Source organism: Portunus trituberculatus, chromosome 43, assembly GCF_017591435.1.
Source record: "Portunus trituberculatus isolate SZX2019 chromosome 43, ASM1759143v1, whole genome shotgun sequence".
NCBI lineage: Eukaryota > Metazoa > Arthropoda > Malacostraca > Decapoda > Portunidae > Portunus > Portunus trituberculatus.
In genome coordinates, this window is record NC_059297.1 from 6575983 (window position 1) to 6584170 (window position 8188).

Below are 8188 nucleotides of genomic sequence, written 5' to 3' on the forward strand. Positions count from 1 at the left end.
GACCGTCTGTGGTGGACATATTCTGTCTGTCTGTCTGTCTGTCTGTCTGTTTGTCTTACCTTCACACTGACATCGTTTTGGTAATTGTCTCCTCTAGTTCATCAACAAAGTACTGTGGTGAGAATGAATATTTTACCTCATTGTCATTCTCTCTCTCTCTCTCTCTCTCTCTCTCTCTCTCTCTCTCTCTCTCTTGTGCTGTCAACATCTTATTTCTGTATCACATCAAAGCCATTTGTTGAAGTTACATTACTTGGGAAGAAAAGCGCCTTGTTTGTCAGTATGTGTTCTTCATTGGTGTTAGGCGGTGTAGTCGTGGGCAGTACCAAGGCGGCCTTGGCAGTACTCCGTAACATCACACTCTGCCCTTCTGTTTAGTTTCTCCTTCATTTTATCTCTAGTCCTCAGACACGCTCATGATTTATCAACTGTCGTACTGTATAAGGAAATTGTCGGGAGGTCAGAGGACGTAAGATTGGTTAAGGGAAAACACAACACACAGTAGAAGTGGGTTTAGGAAGTTACTCGATTTCTGACCACATAACGTGCCAAGATACCTCAGAGTCCACCACATGTCACCACACTACACCTCCTTATAATACCGCATCACATCATACATCACAACACCACACACACACACACACACACACACACACACACACACACACACACACACACACACACACACACACACACACACACACACACACACAGTTATAAGTAAATCTACATGCACACCGTAATTCACAGTTAACTCTCTCACTGTCATAGATAATTCATTGAATCTAGTAATGGACAGGGTTTTTTTACTAAAGCCATCACATAACAATAAATAAATAAATAGATAGATAAATTAAATTATGTAACACGACTCTAATCCCAAATCTTTATCTACATAGCAACTGCACACTCACACTCGCACACACACACACACACACACACACACACACACACACACACACACACACACACACACACACACACACACACACATTCCTCCTCGGTCTCCAATAACCTTAGGAGGGCCGAGGGACGCCATACGTGGTTGGGTCAAGTCAATACCTTATGGACAGCTCCTGGACACAGCGATCATTATTTGTGGTCACATTACTACTGGGTTATGGGAGCAGCAGTTATAATAATCCCACTTACTCGCTTTTCTTGCTGTGGAGGTGGTTAAAGATGTTAGATTTGAGAGAGAGAGAGAGAGAGAGAGAGAGAGAGAGAGAGAGAGAGAGAGAGAGAGAGAGAGAGAGAGAGAGACACTTTATTCACTTATCGGGTTGATCTGTATGTGACCTAGTATTGACCTAGTATTGAATCTCTGTAAACTTTATCATCTTGCCACTTAACGGGTCACCTGTCCAGCGCCCCCTTGTCCTTGCCACCGTCACACCTCACACTCCACACCCCCACACCCACAACCTATTATCCCACTGGTGCCGTGCCAAGGTATGCGGCGACTACTGTAATAATACACACACACACACACACACACACACACACACACACACACACACACACACACACACACACACACACACACACACACACGCTGGTAGAGTTGGTCTTTATTTCCTTATATTATGGTATCTTAACCTCTTCAGTATAATGACGCGTTTTTCATATTAATTCTGCTTACTATTTGGTGATTTTACACAGCTTCAGAAACTTATGTGGGGATTAGAATAGTGAAGGCTCTGGCCATTTATCTTCTGAACCTCCATAGACTCTTCCTAATGTCAATAAAATCGTCTCATCATACCGAAACGTTAAGGTAAAAATCACAGTACTGATTTAGTGAAGGAACACATGAATCACTCTAGTCTATAGCATTAAGTAACGTCACCACCACCACCACCACCACCACAAACTACACACCACATAATCAACACCAACACCATAACAACCACCACACTAAAGAACAAACACCATAGCACAACAGGGAACAATACCTTAGTCACCCCATCCACCACCACCATCACCACCACCACCATCATCACCACCATCATCACCAGCACGGATTCTCAACATCACAAATCGTACTAGTGGTGGTGCCTCTTACGTTTGCAAAGTCGCCAGTCTGTCGTCGGCAGTAGGCAGACGTCCTGGTGGTGGTAGAGGTGGTGGTGGTGGTGGTGGTGGTGGTGGTGGTGGTGGTGGCGTGGATTGGTGGGTATTGGTGAGGGAAGGAGAGAAATCCTGTCTTGCTTTGCTTTAAGGTGTTTTGTCCTACATTTCGAGGTTGTGCTGCTGAAGTGGGTAGTGGTGGTGGTGGTGGTGGTGGTGGTGGTGGTGGTAGCAGTGGTGGTGGTGAAGGAGTGGAAAGAGAAAAGAGTTTGTGAGAATAGTGATAAGTTGTAAGTTGTGATTTTTATGAGAGAGAGAGAGAGAGAGAGAGAGAGAGAGAGAGAGAGAGAGAGAGAGAGAGAGAGAGAGATTGTGTGTGTGTGTACTCAGAGCAGCAGGAGGGTAATGACAGCGGCGGGGTGAGAATAGCGATTGAGAGATGTGGTGGCGGTGGTTTGGGAATGAGGCGCGAGTAGTGGTGATGGGCTGGGGCTGTGTATTGGCTGTGGCGCCGCGGTGGTCGTGGTGGTGGTGGTGGTGGTGGTGGTGTGTTGATAGAAGAGCCAATTATTGCCTCTGAAAGGGTGGTGGATCGGAGGGCAAGTTGTTAGCTGATCGAGGTGAAGTGAGGCCTAGATATTACATTATCATCATTATCATCATTATCATCATTGCCATTGTAATAGTGAAAGAAATTTGTCTTAGAATGTGAAAAAAAAAATCAGCGAAAAGAAAAGAAAAGAAAGGAAAAGGTAATGAATGTTTTTTTAATCGATAAATGGAGAGAAAACTAATTCTGGAAAACTAAAACGAAGCAAAAAAGGAATGAGACTGAGTGAAGAAAGATGGGATGTATGAACAGATGAAACGAAATACTGATGAGGGTAATGAGTAAAGCTGATCATTTGTGTGTGTGTGTGTGTGTGTGTGTGTGTGTGTGTGTGTGTGTGTGTGTGTGTGAGGCGTCAGTGCAACTCTGGGTAGTGAGTGGGTGTGACAGGGACAGGAGGGCACCCGCATGCCACATTGTGTTACTGATGTATGTTAGTCTAGAGCTGTGTTGGATTCCGTCTGTCTATCTATTTGTCTGTTTGTCTGTCTGTTTGTCTGTCTGTCTGTCTGTCTGTCTGTCTGTCTGTCTCTCTAGTGTGTATGTGTGTGTGGTTATTGTCGTCGCCGTTATTGTTGTTGTTGTTATTGTTACTATTGTTGCTCAATATTTTGATGATAATGTGATGATGATGATGATGATGATATTCTCCCACCTCTTTCATTACCATCTAAAACATCACCACCACCACCACCACCACCACTACTACGAAGGAAAGAAGGAAGGAAGTAAGGAACGTATAAATAGCCTCACCTCCACCACCACCACCACCACCACCACTACTTCCTCCGGCGTTTAAAAATGAACAGAAGTGATGATGGCAATAACGTTAAGGCGATTTGGTGGTAATGTGAGTTAGCACAATCCTGAGCCCGCGCTGGAAGGAGAGATGAGGTGGGGGTGAAGCTGAGAGCGTGAGGAGAGATGGGACGGAGGAAGGACGAAAGGAGTACAGCGGGAGAATAGGTGGGTACGGGAATGAGGATTGCAGACCAGGAGAATTGAGAGTAAAGGATAGAGAAGGGAAGAAGAGATGGAATAGGGAGAAATTTGGGGACAGGAGAGGAGAGACGGGAAGAAGAGAGACTGAAGGAGAATTGTAGACCAGGAAGTTGAGGGTAAGAGAGATAGAGAAGGGGAGAAAAGAGATGGAATAGAGAAAAATTTTAGGGCCAAGAGAGGAGAGACGGGAAAGGAAACAAGGGGTAGGGACGAGAAGAAGAGAGACGTAGGGACGGGGAAGGAGAATGAGGACGGAGAGGAAAGACTGGGGACGGGGAGGAGAAATATGGAACGGGGGGAGGGAGTACAGAAGAGATGGGAGCGGGGAAGGGGATCGAGGAAATCGGTAAAGGAGAGAGCGGTGTAGCGCAGGGAAAGGAGGAGGAGGAATGGAGGACTGGAAACATAATTGGAATGTGCAAGCAAAGTTTACAAACATTTACTGGCATCTCTGTTTGTCTGTCTGTCTTCTCATGGAAATGGAGGAACCAGTGAAGGCCAGCAATGCATATTATCCCGGCTCTCTGTCCTTTGCATAATTCTTTCTATTGTGTCTTCGTCCTTACGTATTTCAGTTAACAAGTGTATATTTTATTTCTTAATGGAAACCTACCACGTAAGAATATCTGGTGGTTTCATTATTACTATTATTGAAGGAGGAGGTGAAGAGAAACACAGGTGTAGGGATGTGAGTTTATTCCCGACAAGTTTCGCTGATTCTCCTGAAGAAACATCAGCGAAAGTAGTCGGGAAAAAACTCACCTCGTTACTATTATTGTCATTTTGTTCTTTATGTATATATTCTTTTTTAGATTCAAATACATCCTAGCTCTTATTTAATACAGAAATTGAGGCACCACCTTTATTACGTTGTGCTTGTAACCTTTCTTTAATTCAAAGCTTCCAGTTGAATTTTGAGAACATGGAGGGACTAGCAGAATGATCCCTTCTCGTCTGTTTCACTTCTTGATTTTATAAGCAACCTAGTTTTTATTAGCTTAGGGAAATGCGGAGGTGAGGCGGACGTTGGGATGTGTTGGTAATTGTTTTCATTTCCGTTGTAGGCAATGAAGGGCCGTATAATGCTCTCGTGTGTCTCTACGTCGCTCATTGACATGCTTGTATTTAGAAACAGCTCTCTGTGGAGGTAAAGAAACAAAATCAATATTACACTGCGTCTCTGTTTCATGTGTTCATTTTATAGCAGCCTGCACGTATCCTAGTTTTATGTATTTATCATTTCTTTATGGAAACGGGAACCATAAAAGCAGTAGTATCTTGTATCTCTGTCCACGTCCCTTTGAATTTGTGACCAATTTGTGCAAGGAAAACTGCACTCGCTCCGTCACCCCGCCGCTGGCCCGAAGTTATATTGAGTGGCTGACAACAAATTATTTTTCGCTAAACTTTCAAGTCGAAACTAAATTTTTCATTCTTTCTAATGGACAGAGAGAGAGAGAGAGAGAGAGAGAGAGAGAGAGAGAGAGAGAGAGATCCCTTACAAGGTAAACAGAACCTTTCCAACTATGAATGGGCGTTTACAGGTACAGTAAGATAACAGCTTTGGCGAGACAACCGGACCTTACACGTGAAGATGTAACACAAAACCTAGAATATGGTTATTTTTAAAAGATTTGAGTTAGCCTGACGCAGTTTTGTGGTCGTAAATACACAGTAAGGTAAACTACAGTACTTGAGAGCTAAAAAAAAAAAGTCTGTGTGAGATAAACAATAAATCTTCAGACGTGAACTAGAAACAGACTAGCCAGAAACGGTACTGTAAAAAAAGAGCGAGGTAAACAGAAGTACTTAGAAGATAAATCAAATAAACGAATAAAAAACAAAAGCTTTCACTCCACTTAATGTATCAATAAATCGTAGATAAGGCCATTCCAACAGATTTTGACGAGTCAGCAGCCTCAGTTCCGGGTGATCGTTTATAATTAGAGAGATAGAGAACTTCCACATTGCGCGCGTGATGGAATGGGAGTAGGTGGAATATAGCTCGTAATTCTATAGCGAGATGAAATAGATGGTTCCTTGTTTTAATCCATGCCTGTAAATGATTTGGTATGGCTAGCAAGAAGAGGAAAACATGCGCGTGATCTCTCGTAATGTATGACGAAGACCTTAAATATGGTCATTCTATAGCGGAAAGGAATCTAATTTAGTTTTTGGCTATGAATCCGCGCTACTGATAATTTCGTATATAGTGTTAGCGAGGTGAAGAGATCGTGACATGCTCGTAATGTGAGTGGGGGACCTTAATCCCTTCAGTACTGGGACGCATTTTGCCTTGAGTTTTGGGTACGATTAAACGATTCTATTTTCACTAGGAAGGGTTTATGCAAGTCAGAAGATTAATGGCCAGAGTCTTCACTATTTCAACGGCCACTTAAGTTTCTAAAGCTGTATAAAATCACCAACTAGTAAGCAGAATGAATATGAAAACACGTCATAGCACTGAATGGATTAAGTACGATAATTTTATAGTGCGGTGAATGGAATGTTTCTATCCTTTCTTCCGATGATTGTTTACAGTATAGGTGACGAAATAAAGAAAACTTCCACGTGACTGTTATCGTAACGGAAAAGAGAAACTTCATACATAAGGATTTTATCGATAAATAGAATAGAACATTCCTGGCTCCGAATTTATCACAGTTCATGCAAAGTCATGTAATAATCTGGTCACAGGACGGGACACTAATGGCTGCAGCGTGTGCCAAGAAGAAGCCATACCGCGAAAATACAAAGGAAGTAATTGGGAACTTTTCTCTTTAGTGACCAGCAGAATATTGAGAAGGAAAAGGGGGAAACTTGCATGTACGGCAGTTACCTGGATATTAACGCTGATGATGAAGATGATAGTGGCTAGCGAGTGGAATGCTGGTTAATCTTGGTACTTGTTTTGTTGTGATGCTGATTATTGTGAATACTGAGAAGCGGGAGAAGAAGAAGAAGAAGAAGAAGAAGAAGAAGAAAAGAAAGAAAGGAAACTACTGCATCCTCTGTGGTTATTCAAAAAGCCAGAAAAAAAAATCAAGTAAGCTAGAGACGAGGAAGTAATGAAGGTGCATTCTGGAAGAGCCGCTGCCACGATAACGCATGAGAAGACAAAGGTCCATGTTCTTAAAGGCTTTGTTCTTTCACCAGGGTCATTTTCAAGGGGAGAGGATATAATCAGTTGGGTGTCAAAAATAATATTTCCCATTGATAATTCAGAATCCTTATGAAACAACCATCCCTAAAACAAAAAGTACTATTGAAAGCCTTTAACCTCTTTAAAACTGTGATACATTTTAACGTAGAGATTTGTTTACGATTAGACTATCTTATTGACATTAGGAAGGGTCTATAGAGGTCAGAAGATTAATGGTCAGAGTCTTCACTATTTTGATCCTCCTCATGAGTTTCTGATGCTCTATAACATCACCAAATAGTAAGTAGAATGAATATGGAAACGCGTCATGGTACTGAAGGGAATAAAATCTTTCACTAAGAGACTGCAGAATGTAAAAGACTAAACGACGAAGAGTTCTTAGAATGCAGACCATAATAATCTATTCTCAACTGAAGCCTCCACACACTGGCTTCAGAAAACGGCATCCTTATTTCAGAACGATGTATAAAGATGTTGTTACTTTCCTCTTGATTGTATAACTAGCATATAACTAACATGCCACGTTCTTCCTGAGTACTCCATAGTTCTCCTTGTAACAGTTTTTCATCACACTCTCGTTTTCAGTCTTCAGAATACCATAGTTACTCCCCCAGTAGTAGCATTTAACCCAATAATAAAGGGAAGTATTGGCTCTCTCGTGCTGTGTGTAACCTCCTGATTGTCTTGTATGTGTGAGCGCAGAGATCCTTGTTCCCTTATTTTGCCGTCTTAATAATATCCCATTAGCGTAAGGAGATGAGAGGGGGAGGCCAAGTTCGTTGTGTCTCTATTCTTGAAGCTTGAAGGTACTGAGCTACGCTGCTGGATGGTGGTGGTGGTGGCGGTGGCGGTGAGGTCAGGCAGTGATGAAGTAATGGTTAAGTGGTAAGGGTGAAATGCATCGTGGTTGTGGTGCTGGTGTTCAGCGTTTTAGTTGTGTTAGTGAGTGTGGTGGTCATGATGATGAACGGTAGAGTTTAGATTGTTGCTGTTGCTGTTGTTGTTGATGGTGGTGGTGAGATGGTGGTGGTGGTTGGTGTAGATGGTGATTGGTGCGAACATGACAACTGAGAGGATTGAACGAGTGCGCTTCCTAGATGACAATGATGACTGGGATAGTGATGCCTGTGATGAGGAAAGCGAGAGTAGCGTGATAGTTATGCTATTTGTGATGGAAATGGTAGCAATTGTGTTATTAGTGACGATGGTGATGGTATTAGATGGTGACGGTAGTGTTAGTAACGGTTCTCATGCGTGGCTTGCTGGATGTGTAATGACAACTTCAATGGTGATCGTTATAGCGATGGTTGCAATGATGATGGTTTGGCCGATGATAATAGCTA

General features: G+C 42.6%; 1 long non-coding RNA gene across 1 annotated transcript in view; it reads right to left on the reverse strand.

Moving 5' to 3' along the window:
* Positions 1-4463: 4463 nt before the first annotated feature.
* The window catches only part of LOC123518064, a 4128-nt gene continuing 403 nt past the window's right edge, over positions 4464-8188 (reverse strand). The window contains exon 2 of the long non-coding RNA XR_006678660.1: positions 4464-4821. This is a non-coding gene — a long non-coding RNA (uncharacterized LOC123518064). The remainder of the gene's footprint in view (positions 4822-8188) is intronic.